Source organism: Zonotrichia leucophrys, chromosome 4A (assembly GCF_028769735.1).
Source record: "Zonotrichia leucophrys gambelii isolate GWCS_2022_RI chromosome 4A, RI_Zleu_2.0, whole genome shotgun sequence".
NCBI lineage: Eukaryota > Metazoa > Chordata > Aves > Passeriformes > Passerellidae > Zonotrichia > Zonotrichia leucophrys.
In genome coordinates this window covers 6,551,262-6,570,220 of record NC_088174.1, presented here as the reverse complement: position 1 = coordinate 6,570,220, position 18,959 = coordinate 6,551,262, and the positions used below count along the sequence as shown (strand labels likewise).

Below are 18,959 nucleotides of genomic sequence, written 5' to 3'. Positions count from 1 at the left end.
TCACCCAGAGTTCATGGAGGAAATGTCAGTCTGTCCCTTTTCCCAGCAGCATCAATGTGGTCTTTGTTTAGTATGTTGCAACGTCATTATTGCTCCAAAACAAGGCCCTTGCTGCTGATCCTGTGCGCACCAAGCCAATGGCAGCACTCCCCTGAGCCACTCAGGGACACACTGAATCATTGTGCAAGCTCCATATTTAGGGTGGAACAGGGAACAACCAGCAGAGAGCCACACCAGTGCAAGCCACAAGAGATGTGCCTTGCTGCTGCCACTCAGGGGACTGGTGCCCCTCACTCACTAAATGGACACCATAAAAGCTTCTGAAGAAGAACTGGAACCATGATTTTTTCCAAATAATTCAATTTTTGTCACTTTTCTTTCTTACTCTATGGAGAAAACACTGAAAAACTTTGAGAATTGTCTCCAGAATATGTATTCCATCAGTCATATTTCTTAGGCTAAGCTTACATCAAGGATGCAACCACCAGAGAAAGATCAGTAGGGCTGGCTTCTATTCACATCAGGGGCTTACTGAGCCTGACCATGTTGTGGTGTGTTGCAATGTCCTGTTTTACCTTCTCCCTTCCCCCTCGCCCCTCGCTGAGTGTGCCCTGTCAATCAGGCTAACATACCAGCAAGGCGTCGTGTGATAGGTGTCCCTAGTCCCTTGAGACCCTGCCCCTTCACCTGGTTGTGGCCTCACCTGTCCCTCCTTCCCTGCCCTGAGCTTTTAAAATGTTATGAGACCATGTGGCCTCATTCTGTTGAAGGAATTGTCCCGGTGCAGACCTCTGCACCCATGAAATAAACATCTGGATATAACCCTCTAGCAGAATCCACTCCTTCCTTCTCTTCACCATCGCCAGAAGCTCTCTCCTGAGGTAAATGGAGGCCTGACAAGCCTGGACTTGCGTCTTGTGCCCCGCTTCACTCTCAGCCAAGGTATCTCTGGGGTAAAACACCACAGTGCTGCCTTTGGCCCAGCAGCGAGGGTCAGAACTGGCCCAGGCACCATCTAACTGGTTATATTGGGATTCATATTCCAATATGACCAGGTACATCACAAAGGATAGCACAGACTTGATGAAGACAACACATTAACACAGGACAGTTTTAAATCTGACATGAAGCAGGTGTTTAAATTCTTCTTTCTTCTCTAGACAGGTAAAGATATTACACCTTTATGTCTATCTATGCCTATGCATACCTATGCCTATCCATCTATATTCACATTCAGCTTAATTTTTCTTACTGTTTTAAAATATTTCACAGGGATACCAGTTACAGCAGCAAAAGGAAATTTACTAAATGTATCAAACCTCTTAGGCAGCCACATTTATAAGCTCATTGTAACACATGTACAGATATTTGCATTCCAGGCTCTACAATAGCCACTTTATGGTTTTAAGTGCACATTTCCTACAGACAAAGAAATCTGAGGTCGTCAGTTATTACATTCATGTTACCTGAACATCTTGCATTTTAGTAAAGTTTCCATGCACAAGCAATATTAACATCTGTTTCAAGGATCTCTGCTGGAATTGTAGCTTCACACAGCCAAATTGCCTGTGCTTCCACCAGGGAAATGGCTATTTATTTTATGCAGCCATCTGGGCTCTAAATACTATGTTTTGTCATTTGTGGTCTTGTTTTCCAGGGTTTCTTATATGAAATTTGATTTCTTCATAACTTATTTCTTCTGTAAATGACATTTTTATAGTAATCAAACTTGTGAATGAATGTTTCATTTGAGACTTACAACATCAGTGTCAATTCATAAATATTTTGGATTGAGAGCCAAACCCTAATTGCAGCAGCTTTGATGGTGTACATTTTTTTTCCTGTGGAATCATATGTAAATATAATCTTTACAAACCCATCTCCCAGTCAGATGAAGGACATATGCTGTTGCAGAATTTAATACTTCAGGATGATACTGGCCAAGTCATTGGAACATAGACCCTTGTGATCTCAGAGCCCAGACCCCATGATTTTAAACAAAGGGGCATATTTAAAAAAAACCAGCACAAACAGATTGTCATAAACATTTATCTACCAAGTATTATTTTTGCTTGGATTATGATAGAAATACAAATACTTCTTCATCTCCTCATATGATATGTTTCAGATACCCTCTTAATAGATTTTGGTACCAAGTTACCATTGTGAAAGTAGCAGGTGTCTTGGAAAGCCATTCAGAGGAATGGTGAGAAGCCCTGGAGCAGGTGAGACCTGCTGACTTTCCCAGTCATTGCTTGCTGTAGTCACAAACTGGTTTGTGTTGCACCACAGAGCTCAGTGGCTGACACGAGGGGACCAAGAGCAGGACACGAAGAGCAGGACTCCAAGCCCCCTCAGACCTGCCCATTGCTCTCTAGCTGCACAACCAACACTGTTTTAGCTGGGAGAGCTGTCTGTAAGGTGGGCTGGATGCTCCACCCTTCCACAAAAGCAAGCCAAGAGCTCTCCCTGCACAAGGGCCAAGCCAACAGCAGCCCACCATCTGCAGGCCAGGTCCTCCTGGACCCCTCCTCCACCAAGGCAGGATTCTCTCATTCTTCCCACCAAGGGTTAATTTCCTTCTCTCTGCTGCTTACTCTGCCTAGGAGGCCACACAAACCAGCTGGCACTGATCAAGCTGCCCTTTCCTCTCTGTGAAAGGATAAAGCAGGCACCAAGCTACAGCACAAGGAACAAAGCCATCAGAGGGAAGTACATGCCTAAGCCAAGCAACATAAGCTCACTTGGTTTACTCTCCTCCCCCCCAGTCTAACCACTGAGCAAAAGCACCAGCTCTGGTCTCACTGCTGGGACCACAGCCCCATCCCAGTGGCAGCTCCAATCATCCAGCATGTCCCTCCTGACTCCCCCAGACCCACAGTCAGAGCAGCTTTCCTCACCAGCTCCACCCCAGGGTTCCCACAGCAGCCTTAGATGTCTTGTTCCATAAAGCAATTTATTCACAGTGCAATAACACAGGAACAGCTCACCCCCAGCTACCCACACTAAATGTATTCCTCGACACCATCACCTTTTATTATTTGTCTTACCTTGCCCTCCCTGCACAATCCATGCTGTTTCTGCTCTCTTACCTTGTGCTTTGCCTTCTTTTCACCCACACACAGGGCCCTGCTCATCAGTTTTATCATCTTCACCTGGGCTGGTCAGTAAATGGCTGCTGGCAAACACCTTCCAGGCAGAAATCTCAATCTCCTTCTCTAGACTGTTTTCTTAAAACCTCTTCTTTCAGAATACTTTTATATAACATCCTTTTATATAACAAAACTTCAGAGACAAGGAGGAGCCCCTCACAAAGACACAGAAATCTACTAATAGCAGGTTTTACCTACACTGCTGCCCACAGGTGCATGGCATTTGTAATCAATCAAACCTGAAACCCTTTCCAGCTGGTGGTTTGAATGAATAAAGAAATAATTACCCTTTCCTCTGAGGCTAGACTCAGGCAGGTTGACAGAACTGTCTCCTTGCTCAACAGCAGTAAATATGAGTCAAACAGGTCTGGGGAGGTTTGACCCTTCAAAGCTTTGTCTGTAGAGGAAGCTCTACCTCCCTCCAGTTTAGCCTATGACACAAAGCTCTGGCCTGAGCACTTTTATTTCCCTGGAATCACTGAGCCCAGAAGGGACAGCTTGGAGGAGGCCACTGTAGGGTCATGATCTGGTTCACTCCCTGGAAGACAATTCCCAGCCAGGTGTGGATATGAAGGGCACAGGGTGCAGGAATGTTTGATGCCTGCCAGCATGACACCTGGCTCAGGCATGTGCCATTCCCATAAACTGGGAAGCATGAACACATTTTCCTTAAAATAAAATGTGGAGAAGCAAATGATGAGATTCTGCAGCTGGCTGCATATGGAACTGCAGGGCAGGACTAGCTAACACCTTCCCTACCCTGTAATGATGAGTAGCCCCAAATCTCATCACAGATTACAGGGGCTTACTAAAGCAGTCTGACTACATGATGTACTAAGAATAATTGTGATCTACCCATCTTGGTCATAAGAGTCATTAAGTTGCTATATCTGTAACAGGCTTAATAACAAGGTGAAGAGTGAATGGGAGAGAAAAAGTAATTTCCTTGTCTCATTGGTCATTGTTTCCTTTATGCCTAGGATGTGGGGACAACTGGAAATGGAGGGAGAATTCCAGCACAGAAGAATTTATATTTAAATAGGAGAAAGTGAGTGTCCTTGTACTACACTGATGCAATGGTCTCCTAAGTTGGGTGCATGCCCTCAAGGGGTACACAAGACAATGTACTGGAAGGAAGAAGATGATTTTGACACCATTAAAATGAAAATAAAATAAACTCCCAGTGTTTATTCCATTTTAATCTCCTCCTTTTAAAATTGTCTGTGTGTGTGTTTTATAAGGTATTTAATGCATTTACAATTTAAAGGGTATGGTAGTGCATGTAAATGCTCAAAAACGTTTTCCTGATAAGGGCACATGATCAAAAGTTTGGAAACCCCAAGGACTGGTCTTGCAGGTAGCACTAGATCAGCTCTAAGTCTAGAAGTAGTGCTGAAACAGCAAAGCAGCTGGGGCAGGTAAGGGTCAGGGAGATTGCACTACTCAAAATCCTTGAGCTGGGACCTGAGCACCCTGCTCTGAACATCAGCCCATGAGGAGATCACAGTAAAGTGGAAAATCCTCTGGATGGTAAAGATAGAATCACAAAACAAGGAAAATTCAGTTACTTGTTAATGCCTCTTGCTGCTGTTCCAAATAATTCCATAAATGTGAGATTCCTGCTGTAAGGACTCTAAATGAATCACAGTATTTTCTGCAGACTTTCCTAACTCAAAGCATGTCATTCTGTATGGGCTGTATGCTTCTTATTAACAGCATTAAGCAAATAGAAAAGTGATTGTTCTAAGAAAAAAAGTTTGTTGAAGTATAAGAATATGAAAATTGCTGCAGTGGGTAACAATAATTCCTTAGGGTTTAGCCTGACATTCTTAAGAGTATATATTATTTAACTGATAGATCATAACAGCTAATTTAGAGCTATTAGTTCTATTGCATAAATATGTGGTCAAGGGCACTTTAATATACACCACTGTTACTTCAGACCATAACAGCTGCTCTGGAGCTGTCAGCCTACTTGGTCACAATCTATTTTAATCTAAAAAAAAAAATCCTAATTACTTTGTAGTTGCTAATGCACAATTTAGGCTGATTGTTTGGTGCCATAGCTGAGCATTGTTTGAGCAGGGGAGGTGAAATACTATAAAGAAGAGGTATCACTGCCATCAGACAAATCACAGGGGACTCAAACTCAATGTTAATAACAGAGATGCCTGCCATGTGTTTACAGAGGACAAACAACAAGAAAAGAGAGGATGTGAGACAGATTATTTCTTTGTTTAACTCTGTACTCTGCTACTTTAAAAACCTAAGAGGAGCCATTAAAGCTATGTTTATTGTTAAAAAGCAATATCTGTTGCTACCCCACTTCCCAGCCCAGCTCCCTGCTGCCAGCCAGCTGGGAAAGCTCTGCTGGGCGAGGGGCTGCAGCCCAGCTCCTGCAGAGCACAGCACACTGGGATGTACCAGCACAGTGAGAGCTCCCAGCAGAGCAGCTCAGTGCACAGAGCAGTGCCACCTTTTCCTTTCCCTGTCTCCTGGCCATTTGGCACATTGCATTCCCGCCCTGCCCATGAGCACAGACGAGTGCCTGAGAAGGTCAGAGAGGCACCCAGGCTCAGAGATGAGAAATGCAGGGGTTCAGCTGCTTTTCAGCACACACAAAAGCCAATATAAATGCTCAGAAAACCCAGCTGTCTCTAGCAGCCTCTGCTCAGAATGTGATTCTCTGTAATCATGTCATTCAAAGAGACTTTTGCTAAGTACTGAGGGAAAAGTGGCATCCTTTGGTGAGGGGAGGAAAATTCCTGTTGCTGCAAGCTATCCATCATCTTCAACAAGTCCAAGATGTACTAAAGCCCCCTAAATTTTTATTCCCAACAGAGCAGGATAACTTCAGTGTTTTCTTGACAGGCAGTCCTCCCGTGTCAAAATCTACTTCCCAACACAGTTTTGGAGGCATTCACCTGCCTGGTAGGTTGGATAACAAATAAATGCCCATCATGTCTTTATCTGAGAAAGATTTTCTTCTTGCTGCTTTTTCCTTTTTTATTCCTTGCACATTTGGGGAAAACTATCCTTACACCCCCCACTCCCCCCTCCACCCCCAGCCAGGAAATAGTCATTTTGAGGCAAGACCTTAAAATTGATGATTTTGAAAGTTTTCCCTATTGCCATGCTGTTCTGCTCCTGCATTCCTGTGGTGCCAACAGATGAAGTTGTAAGCCTGTTCGCCTCCCTGCATCTAATCCTGATACTACTCAGCAGCAGGGAAGGTGGGCAAATGTTCACTAGCAGTTGTTGGCAAAGAAACACAGCAGGATTTAAACTGGATGATGCCACTGCATGTGTAAAACAACCATTTGAGCAAATGCTGCTATAGCAGCATCTTTAACCAGTAAAACAGAATTTGCTGTTAACCTTTTGTTTTCTAGCTAGCTATTCTGAGTTATGATTAATTGTAGTTGCGCTTACAAATAAACTCAAACCAAAATGAATAACCAATTAAGCTTATAGATAAAAGATGATAAAAGCTTGTAGCAGTTGCTGTGACAGACTTTTAGTGTGCTCATGTATAACTAAAATAAATTGCAAAAGGAAAATGTGAGTAACGTTCTGTTGCACTCTGGTGAAGGGTTCCACGTTATTTTTCACAAGATCATTTTTCCCATGAACTTCCTTCTCTTCCTTTCCAGTTTGCACAGCCTGATCTTTACCTGATGTGCCCCAACCCCAGGTTTTTCATGGTTTAAACACACTCATATTCTGACATTCCAGGACTGTTCTGGATGAGGATCACCACAACAGTAATTACGCCATGCTTATGCACTATTCAAAAGCTTGGGCCACCTACTGTGACATCAGAACAATGGCTAAAGAGCACCCCAATTACTGCTGTTCCCCAGGCTCTCAAATTTCCTTGCTTCTGACAGTTTTTCATAGAGCCCATACTTGCTCCTTCCTTCAGACTGAGCTCTGTCATTATTTAAAGCTATCACTTTGCTATCTGGGAAATAAAAGTTGAAATATCAGCTGTCAATGCACCCAATGTTAGGAATGGGAGCGAACTTTTCCTTGAAAATTATAGGAAAAGACACAACACACAGCCAACCACAATGACCTACTGCAGTTCATAAGGCCATGGTTAGCTGAAGAAATTGCTTTTTGGCAATGCTGCTGCCTAGCTGGGGCATTCAACTGAAGCAGGGCTTTCCCATTAGGAAATGTATGCAAGAGCATTTTATACCTGTGCATTATTCCCCTGGATATCCCAGCTGTGCCCTAAGTCCTAAGCACAGGTCCTGTCCTTTGTGTTGGCTTCGTTTTTCCATCCCATATTTGCCACACACATCTTGTGTGTTAGTGCTAGATCAATTACCTTGAATATGAAAATGTTTAGCTTTTTCAGTAAAACCCTGAAGAGGGGCCTGGGCAAGAGCACCCTTCTAATGGCAGGCCCAGCACCTGCATTAGAAGATTCCTTTTCTAAAGGAAAGTTGTTTTAATGTTTTCATTTTGACTCAGCTGATGACCCACACTGGGTGGAATATTGAACAGCTGTAGCCTAACAGAGTGAAAAATGACCCTGTTGAAAAGCAGGGAGATGGGTACAGCAGGACCAGAGCATCTGTAGCCACACTCCCTTGTGGAGGGAGCTCCCTGTGGAACTGCATTGCCCTTCCCACACTGCCTGGGTGTCACCTGGCACAGGCAAACCCTCAGAGCCACCAGCACAGAGGTGTGGCTGATGCTGCAGAACAGAGTGAGGCTCCATTGCACTTACCTGGACACAGAACAAAACACACACATGTGCTCAGAGACTCCTCCACTGGGATGGGAGATACACACAGGATGGTGAACTTTGTGGAGAAGCAGTGCAGAAAGAAACACGGCTTTTGTGGAGGGACTTGGAGGCAGTACAGTGGAACTTGGAAGGTTAAAGTAGTACAGCTGTGGACAGTTTTCCCCTTTCATCTGGCAGAAACCATTTTTTCCCAGTGCTTTGTTAGAGCAAAAAAGTTTTGGAGCACAAACAGCAGAAGCAAAATTGAGTTAGACAGAATCAGTTGCTCCACTGAGACTTTACAGGAGAACATAAAACACCTTTTCCAGGGAAACCTTTACACTTCATTTTAGCTGTGCATCCAAGCCTAGGTCAGCAAAATCATAGCAACCATAACATTTAAAAATTACATCCCTTACATGGAAATAAGCTGGAAAAATATTTGTTGAGTAATGAAGTACATTCTTCTCCTTTATGTGCACCACCTGGCATTGTATGGATCTCAGCTGGGTAAAATAGGCCTCAGAACTGAACTTCAAGCCTTCAAAAATACAAGTTCCCCAGTCACAGAGATTTTGCTTAAACACAATTCTGTATTTGGCCTTGGATTTTTGAGCTTTACAGTTCAAACCTACTCTCTCATTCCACTGTATTTATTTTTTAAGTTCAATTCTTGTGACTTTGAAAGCTTTCTAAAGGTCAGAAGAGAGAAGTAGCAGATATTGCCAAAATCACCCACAATGTAATGCAGTCATTTCATACTGCTTTAAAGCTTTCAAAAAGACATGGTGAGTTTTCATCTCAGGGAGCGTGGCTAAAGGTGTGGGTCAGGTTCCAGAGGGAACAGAACATAAACCAAATCCTTTGCCATTAGATGTGGTGCAGGTGATGTGATGGAAGAGCTGTCCTGCTCTTGAAGCCCTATCACAGCTCCCACCTCTGGTGCAGCAGCATTCACTCCTGGGCACAGCTATCAAGCATCGGGCCAAGCTGTTTAGCCTTGTATTTATTTAATCTTTGTGAAGATAAAGAAGGATGTTCCACTGAGAGCTCTTTTGTTTCACTCTCTATCAGTTCAATAGGAAAGGGAGCAGAGCTAAAGCCACAAGCAATGGTTTGTATATCTTGTAAGTCTTCTAAAGCCTTGTCATCATATGCTGTATTATGTTGTCTTTTTTACTGAGTGACCATTGCTCTATTGTACACCATCTGCCTTTTTGTGACTTGATGAACCACATTGTAAAAGGCAGAAATCAATAAAGTTCTCCAGAACCCAAAACCTTGGCAGGAAAAATGTTTTCCTGCAGCACCATCTTGTGGTCCCTGGTTTTAGTACTGAAGAGGTCCCTCCCCTCTCCCTGGGCCGGGAGATTTTTCTGCACTCTTGGGAACCACACCCAGCTTTCAGCAGCTTCTTTTGTAGCCACAGAGGCACCGTGAGGAGCCTGGCAAAAATTATTGTGCCCTCTGGTAGCTGACCTGGGCCCTCATCGACTTCTTGGAAAGGATAGAAGGGACAAAGGAAAATGAATTTGGCTTGATATGCATGATACAATCAGCAGCCTAGGCACTGGGGAAAAGACATGTTTCAGTTAGATATAAGGTAACCCCATGCTGAAATTGCTCTGTAATATACTTAGGCCCAGGAGCACAAAAACAAGCTACAAGCAAACAAAAACATTTTATGCAAGGAATCTGAATATTCAGTGTAAGCAGGCAGCCAATCCTGCAGATGGATCAGAGCATCCACCTTTCTGTGACATTGACAGTACAGTTTGCATCACACGCAGACCTGTGAATAAATATCTGTGCTGTGACCCTAAGGTGGCAATCTTGACCTTAAACTGTAATGAAATAGCTATTATGACATCTTAGGCACAGAGAGCAGTTATTTAAGTGATACCCATGGCTTGAAAGCTATTAATTCAATGCACTGTCAAACTAATAGAGAAATTAAAATGTAAAATCAGAACTTCTGTTTTCTCCAACTGGAAAACAAAGCTTCCAGCATTTTTAGACCACCTTTAGAGCAAAGCTGCTGCATGGAAAAGGACAGGCCCCATGTTTGTGTCCTGTGCTCTGGACTGCTGTCCCACTAAGGGGAACACAACCCTGGCTGTAAATTTTCATTGCACCTCCTCCTCTAACAGAACATTTGGCTTGTGTTCCTCTTGTTCTGGTGCTGCCAGGCACAGTGACTGCAGATGCACTGATTGCTCACCCTTAGATACAGTTGTTTTATCAGTGTGTCCCTTTGTCAGGATGTTATGGGACATTGAAACTACTTGTACTGCCACTGACATGGAAACTGGAGGAATTTATTGCCCTTCAAATCAAAATCATGAATAACCACGTGAAATCCTAACTTCCGTGGAGCACAACTTTCTCTCCATGATCACCAGCCACGAGGATTTCTCTGGTTTGTCATGTGCACAGTTCAGCTGTGACAGTACCTTGAAATTCCTGCAGAAGGAAACTTTTTTTTCTTTGTCAAGATGTCTATACATGTACTTCACCTTCCATAAAGATAATATCAAAAGAGAGCAAACACACATCAGATTTAGAAAGCAAACATTGCCCTATTCAGTTTCCATTGTTCTGTTGCTCCACATCAAAAAGAGTGTAATACCTTTGCTTACAAAATTTTAACCAAATCATCTGTAACACAATGCTTGTGGCAGTGGTTGCAATGTCAGCCTTTTAACTCCTCCATATAGTTACATCTGATCATCAGCAAGCACTACAGCAACTTCATGAGATCACCTATATGCATATTCCACCCACATTACACTTGGATTTTAAGTAACCCCCTTTTTAGGACTTAGGAAACCAAGAAAAATGATTTAAACAGGGAATTCTGCACGTATAACGTTTCAAAGAACCACTCATAATATTTACTCTCCAGCTTAGGACCAAAGCTCCATTCCTGCCAGTTGCAGCTCTTGGAAATTCTGCTGCATGGACTTCACAGCCCCAAAGAAATATGACAGGTGATTGTGTTATTATGGGTGATATTGACTTCCACTGACATTCTTTCAGGTGCTCACTCTGCACTCAGCTGTCAAAAAGTGTTACACATTTATTTCTTTTATTTTTGTTACACTACAGAGAAATGGAAAGAAATTGCATTTTGGAATCACCTACTTCAGGAGACAGGTCATCCTAGGATCAAAAAAAGTTGTGTGGTGCAGCAATAACCAGCAGAGAGAACAACTCCAGAGACAACACTCTCACAGTTTCCTTAAGTGCTCTATATTTTTGCCAAGCATATCTTTAAAGCAGTTGCCCAACAGCAGATTTCCCAATTCCTCTGTAGCCTGGTAAGGAATTAGCTTTCTCCTCAGCCAGAGTAGCACTACTGTGCTATGGGGCCATCCAGTATAGAACCAGAGCAAGCTTCCTCTCAATACCAATTGAATGAGTGACAGCACTCCCTTAATCTTTTTCTAAGGCTGACCCCTAAGTTCAGATGGACACATAACTGCTCTCCTTATATCCCTCCACAGGGATGCTGTGGATGAAAAGAACACTGACTTCACTATTCAGGGGTTGCCATGAGCAGTTTTTCGTCCCAGTGTTACCAGGTTGTTTTTTTGTACAGGAGGTATGGAATGAGTACAAGAAACTAGAATGAAAAAAACTTTAATTGCAAAATCAATAATATTATCAAGGGTTAACAACTTTGTATTACTCCAATGCTAAAATAAAACGTGTCCTTTTCTAGGAGAGAGCCAAATAATCCTGGTGACTTCTGCTTGATTTTCAGGATCAGGTGGATGCTCCTATACACCAAAGGGAGAAAAAAAAATCCCAAACATGAGTGTGACTTGATTTAGGGACACCTTTACATTTCTGCCAAATCAATACTCTCCTTGAAATATTTCTTTATTGTCTAATGACCTCCCTAACACTTTGTTATTTCAGGTGACCTTTAGCAGGCTATAGCTTGGCATGGTCACATGAAGTAAATAGCATTTCACTCTCAGATTACATTTATTTCAGTAGTCAATTGCTCTTCAGCATTGAGGAAGAATGGCAGGAATGCCAAGGTGTGGAGCTATGGGAATGCCCCAGCTGCAAACCACCCCTATCTATAGAGAAAGAAAGGCTCTTCAGTGTCTGTACATGGATCTGCCTCTCCTGAAAGCAGCAGACCCACTGTGTTTCCACTTTCTCATGCTACACTTTCCACATGAGATAAGGAACACTCAAGTGGCAGAGGGCTTTACCCTCAGCCTGTCCATGGCACTGCTGTCAGCTGGCAGCTCAGGACACCAACCAAATTCTTGCAAACTCATTACCTGTCCCACCACAGGAACTGGAGGTGATCCCTGACAATGCCTTTGGACAATTCTGCTGCACTGGCAGGCAGCAGGTATTTGGTAGTGCATATCTTTAGTATTCTACACAGACTCAACAGAACAACCCTAAATTTAGAACAAGAAAATACCCCAAAGTTAGTTTACCTTCCTTTTTGGTTCTTTTGGTTCTTTAGGTCAGTCCAGTAAGTGGCGATGGATCTCTTCATCACGGCTCTTTTTTTCAGCAGCTCTTTTTTCCCGTGCAATTTTCTGTACTTTTTTGCTGATCTTTTGTAAAGGATTGACACAAGGACTGCAACATATTAAAACAGCTGAAACTGGTTGATTTCCAAAGTAGGAATTTAGAGAAGGTCACCTAACTTCAGCCATGAAATGCTAGCTCCAGTGAAAAAACCTCAAAAGGCTATAGTTGATTTCAGAGGCCATGATAAGATGCATCACCAGAAGAAAGATTAAGGTGAGGAGAAGCATTTCAATGCTTTTCCCATTTCTTACATTTTCTTCATGAATTTCACCTTTTGATTCACACATAATCACTCAGGACAGAAAATACCTTTAAGGTCATCAATCCCAGCTATTAACCCAGCGCTGCCCAGTCCACACAAGGCACACCCAGGCCTGGGACACCCCTTGCTGCCCAGCTCTTCCTGAGAGAGGAATTCCTGCACAGGGCTGCTTGTCACATCCCCAGCAGGCAAGGACGGGGAGACAGTGCAACCCTGACCAGAAATTTCCCCAGTAACAAATTAACAAAATTCTGTTGGCTTCTTAACACAGCTGTACTAGGGATTGGGCAGGAATGAAGAAACTTTTCCATTCAATTTTTAAAATCTACTCCGTATTATTTAAAAGTAGGGCTATTTAACTGCACCTGCATTTTTCTAACCTTTAGTGTTTTAACCTACCTGTCCTTGCATGTGATTCTTAAAGAAGACTAACAAAAGTGAGAGGAGTAGGATAGGCTGGCACAGTTATGGGCATAGCAAAGCCATCAGAGCACAGCTCTAGACAGGAAATAGTGTGCTGATAGCACACAAGGGAAATTGCCAATTGGCAGGGAACAGATGTGTAGATTCTGCTTCCTGCATGAGAAACACCATGGGAAGGAGGCAAACACACAGTTTGTCCATGGGGATGTGGAAAGTAACAAAGCCTCACTGGCTTGGGAAATTAGATCAACTAGAATTGATCAAGTGTGGCAAGAAGAGGAGTACTCAGCTCCCTCTATCAATATTACAGGAATTTCATGTTCCTATATTTTCTTTGTCTGGCCATGGTATAGAAACTTTGCAATTTACTCTAGAAGAGGCACAGTGGAGTTAAACAATTATCCCAAATTTCATCAGTGAAAGTCCTCTTATTTTTTTCCTTAACTCTAGAGAACAGTTTTTACTTTTGTGCACACCAGTTGCATTTGTACACAGATTTGGCATTGTACACAGGACTCTTTCAACAATGACTGTATAATGTTGGAAACAAAAGAATTTCTACCCAGAGAGGTTTTTGGCTTATTAAAAGAATGTTTCTCAAAGCTCTATCAACTGTCTCTAAAACTGGTAAAACTCAAAATTACAGTGTGGTAGGATTGCACCCTTCCTCGAACTTAAATATATGACATTGGAAATTTAAACCATTTAGCATCTGGTTAGTTACTGCATTAAAAAACAAAGCAAAAAATCAAGTCAGCAGAAGAGCAAAATTCCTAGCTTCACTGGCTATGAAAAACCACAGAAATGATCATTTAAACATTAATGTGAATTCTCCCAAAATGAACACATATTAATTCATTTTCCAGAAAATTTATGATAATTTCATGTCGATTCTTTGCCTCCTGCTTTCAGAGTCACTGATGACTCAGTGCAGCTATCTGTATGCTGAGCATCAGCTGTTGAGCACAGTGTAAGATGTAATGTGGAGATTTTCACAGCAGGTTTTGTCAAAATGTGGAACTCCACAGCAAACAGCCATCTGCCAGGCAGCCTCATTAGTAAAGTCTATGTGTGTGTGTATGCGTGCATGTATATGATCCCACACAGACTACTATGTCTTAGAAGAGTAAAAGTTTAACACTTGGAAGAAAAAATCTTCACTAAAAAGACAATTCTGTCATATTAACCAAGTTGTAGCACCAGCCATTCAATATGAACTACTACCTAAGCAGAATAAAGCATAACTATGTTAATTCATTCCATCAGTTTAATGACCTTGATGTTATGGAGTTTACATTTTCCCTGCATCCTGAGAACACATACACATGCTGAAACACTTCACACTATCAGACACTAAACTGCTTGCATAGAACTTGCAGGCTGTGAAGTGCCCTATAAATAAAAAACCCCACTCTGCATGTTAGAAACATTGGAGATAATTCATTCCCAACTCAGAGCCCCTCTCTCTTACTCTACTCAGACCTCATACTTTGTTCTCCCCTTCCTTGTCTTACTGCATAACTCCAGGTCTGTCCTGGAGGGAATCTGCTTTCGTGTTTTAAATGCAACTTCCCAAGTAAGATTAAGTCCAAGTCTTTTATTTCCAGGTCTTAGAAAGAGTACTGGGGCATTAAATAACCTTTTTTTCTTTAAGCCAAATTGACTCTCTGTTTTATGTAGCTTCAAAATAGAAGGACTCATCTTTTATATTTGAACATTAGTTTCTTGCCCTTTTTTCCCCCCAATCTTGTTTCCCCTCACCTAGTTAAAAGATGTCAGTTCTCCATATTTTCACCATTTAGAACCAGTACATCATAAATTAGGTCTGGTCACGTGCAAACACCTACCTTCTCTGCAAAAGGGCACAGCAACAGAATGGTAGAAATCCCAAAAACAAAAATCCTCCTCCGGTAATCAAAACCACTCGAATGGCCAGCTGCACATCTGTGGAGCCAGCAGAAGTTTGCATTAGTTCTGAAAACTCTGATACAGACACTGAGGCTCAGGTGGCAGAATCACCTCTCAGACAGACACCTTTGGTGCCATGAAGTCACAGCTCAGACAGGTGTTTCATCAGCAAAGCTCTGACTGTACTCAGACACACTCACACCTAAAGACTTCAGTAAATGCCAAGGAAAACTGCCACCTCTCAGATGAATTTAGAGATGGACTCACTGATCACCACAAGGATCTTTTCTAACCCAAATGATTCTATGATTCAGCAGCACAAGGGCAAAACAGTAAATGTTAGGAATGAGCTCAGATGAGAAAGAATTGGTCTCAAATTTCACTTCAGTTGGAAAAGCACAAGTGTTTGTTTAGTTTCAGAGGCAACCAGGGTTTGGGTGAGCCTAGGGCATGGGGCACAGTTGAGTGGGGGGAATAAATAGTAGTTAAGAAAACCAAAGTCCCCTAGAAGCTGCTTTGAGAATGGAGACAATCTTTCAAATGAATTCTATTAATCTAATTCAATTAATAACTTTTGTAGCATTTTCTTAAGGCCTCAATTAATTCCCAGTGAAATTCAAGGCAAACCTCCCAACAAGAAGAACCATTCAGTATGCAGCCTGTGACCAGCTGAGAAACACAACTGCCATGAGTCTAATATCTGCTAAGTGCTTCTATTTTGTCAACAGATTGCTACAAGGCAAACAGTAAGTGTTTGCATTTTCTTTGGACATATGCTGTACATCCAGGAGCATTCAAGGAGCTCATTAATCTATGAACAAATAATTCTGTAAAATAGTCAGCCCTTGATATTGATGTCCAAACAATAAAAGCTAACTGGAATAAGGAATCAAGCAGTCACAGCTGAATAAGCATATTTAAATTTAAAATTTGCTTCAGCATGTATCTGAAAATGAGCAGAGGAGCTATAATTTTCATTGTACAGCTTCTCCTCTTGCTGTAGTGAAGTGTTTTTTATACAAAATATAACAGGCCAAACTAGGACTGAATATTATTAAAACCTTTAATTTCTGTCATTTGCCCCTAACTAACAAACAGATTCTGATAGCACAGAATAAAACTTCCTTCAATCAAAAGTTATCTAGCTGGTAGTAACTACAGCTGTCCCAGCACTGGAATGTGGAGCTGCTCAAGCACAAGAAAAAATTCAAAGTCTTATTTTGACCTCAGCCTGCTCCTGAAGAAGCACAAACAAGAGAAAGTGAATTCCTGTCAGCTGACAAGTAACCTTGGTGTTTCATATCTGTGTAAGGTCAGCTCATCCTAAAAATTGGGATATCACCTCTGAAATCAGTGGAGGTATACTGAATTATACCAGGAAGAACTAAACCATTAAGTTCTAGATTATGGTTTCTTTTTACTAACTTATTATCCATGTTTAGCAAGATTGCTTGTGTCTGAAAACTCTTCCTACATTGTTGGTTGTTTGTCCTTGGACAAATTAAGAATTTGACTGGACACAGCCCCTGGGAAACCCATTGTAGCTAATGCTGGTAGAACAGGGAGGATTAACTATATGGCTGTGAGAGGTCCCTTCCACACTCAGTAATTATGTCTATAATAAAACATCTCTAAATTGTTTGCTTTTTTCAGTTTATTGAAGCAACCTCCATGAAAAGCAACAACTGTTTCTAGAAAGCTAGACAAACAGGAAAAATTTATAATTAAAATTAAGATTTTATACAATCCTTTCAGTAGAGCAAAGATAACCATAGAGTGATAAGGAAAGATAGGAGCTACAAAAAACTACAAAAAGTGTTTTTTGCATTTATATGAGGAAAAAAAATCATGCCCACTAAGGTGATGCTCAAAGGAAAAAAGTAAAACGCAATGTTAAGGCTGAAATTTGATAACACAGAACCACTGACATTTTGGTTATAAGAGACTTCTGCAGATCATGTAGATCAATCTTCCTCTTGAAGCAAGGCTACCACCAATATGAGATCAAGTGAATTGTGTCTTTTATATCCAATTCTTGAAAACCTCCAAGGCTGGGGACTCCATCCCTTTTCTGATGAACTTTTCCCTCCCTAATGTCTGAGCTGAATTTCTTAAGCATCAGTTAGTGGAAATTCCTACTTGTTAAATCATCTGATTCTTCCAGGAAGAATTTCTGACTCTTATTTTAGTAACTCCCCTCCCAAACAGGCTTCAGTAGCTATTAAACAGCCAATTAGCCTCCTCTTCACCATGTAAAACACAAATCCAGTTCCTTCACTTTTCATTCACTGCACTTTCATGGAGTCACTACTTTGAGTTAACCCCCACTCTCAGCAAACAAAGCCTTTACTTCATTCTTTGTAATGACATATGTGACTGTATTTATTTGTATGGCACTTGTTCTTTATTTGTATTGGGCTTGACAATATCCAGAATATTTTCTATTAATTAATTGTTTCCTTTATTAGTATAGATTAAGAAATACATGCAAGTTTACAGTTACTTTAAAGAGAGGGGTGTCCTGGAAAGCCAAAGGTACAACAGCAATGAGAACTATGCTGTGTGACCAGGGGCAGGGATTGCTCTGCGGCAGCACACTCACCATCTCTCACTGGCATGTAGCACTGCTCCTCCTGGCCAATTCTGAAAGGACAGCAGTGAATTTTTGTGCATTCAGTCAGGTTCAGGCCTTCTACAGGACAAGGAGTTAAGAGTCGCTCATTGCTGAGGCGGCAAGCTTTAAAAAGGGAAAAAAAAAACCAATGTTGGGTAAGATGTCTGTCCTGGGAGCAATGTGAAACAGAAGGAAGTCATCACTTTTGTGTATCCAGCATGTTTTGATTAATTAAATCTGCCAAAAAACAATATCATTGACATTCATGTACTTTCCCAAAACCTAACCAATTTTTATATTGAAATTAGCAGAAGAACTAAATCATGTCATAGAAAATCTTCTGTAATTTGCTTTGTTTCTGTAAAGATCTATTACAAAGCTGAACCTAAACATTGTGACACATTTGGTACTTAGGTTTGTAAAGTAAGTGAAAAAGACAAACTAAATCTTCTGACTGTTATGTTTCTAATTAAAAACCAGCAGAAATTTAAGGCTTCTTCTCTTTTTTTTGTAGGACTATATTACAACTAACCATCTCTGTTTGGCACTTATTATTTGTTTCTACAAGCAGCTGAAAATCAGCTGCTAGGAAAAACTCCCCACAACATCCAATACAGTTAATGAACAACAAATTTAAGCAGTTTTTGAGATTTCCTATTTAATAGCAGATTTATTGATAATCATGAGATACTCTGTGGGAATGGTTTGAATGTGTAAGATAGTTATAAATAGTAGACGCCTCTGTAGATTTAATCCCTATAAAACATCATATCTCATCCCTTATGTTACACAGCAGCTGCAAAGCATCATTTGGTTCCAACAACTCCCCCAGGACTGGCTGCCTTGTCAGTCTCACATTTATCAGAGACATTACTGGTAGCCAAATTCAATTTATTAAAGGGGGGGGGGGAATCAGGATCTTCATCAGTCCTCCATGTTTACTTAGGCCTACATGTGAGCAGTAGTGGTGGAGACACACTGATATTACTGCAGAAACACACCAAGTGAAAGGTGCATTTCTCCTTCTCATTAGTCTATAGTGTGGTTATGGAACCAGGCTGGCAGTTCTTATACAGAACAAATATATTTTGTGCTCCTATTATTTTGCTTTTTGATATTAGCAAGTTAGCATCACGATTTCCAGCTGTCATCCTATTGCAGGGGTTCCATGCTGTTACCTCCTATTGCAAAAGTCCCATACCTTCTTGGTGTTTCTCATAGGCAGCTCCTCAGAGCACTGACTCTTTCTTCTTCACAGCCACTGACTCCAATTCCCCCTCACCCAGCCACCTC

The 18,959-nt window shown here is 41.5% G+C and overlaps 1 long non-coding RNA gene across 1 annotated transcript; it reads right to left on the bottom strand.

Moving 5' to 3' along the window:
- Positions 1-11,519: 11,519 nt before the first annotated feature.
- Positions 11,520-18,959, bottom strand: LOC135447726 (uncharacterized). The gene is made up of 5 exons (XR_010440269.1): positions 18,868-18,959; positions 17,655-17,789; positions 14,992-15,088; positions 12,360-12,507; positions 11,520-11,675 (listed from the first exon to the last, which is right to left on the bottom strand). It is a non-coding gene; the product is annotated as an uncharacterized LOC135447726 (long non-coding RNA).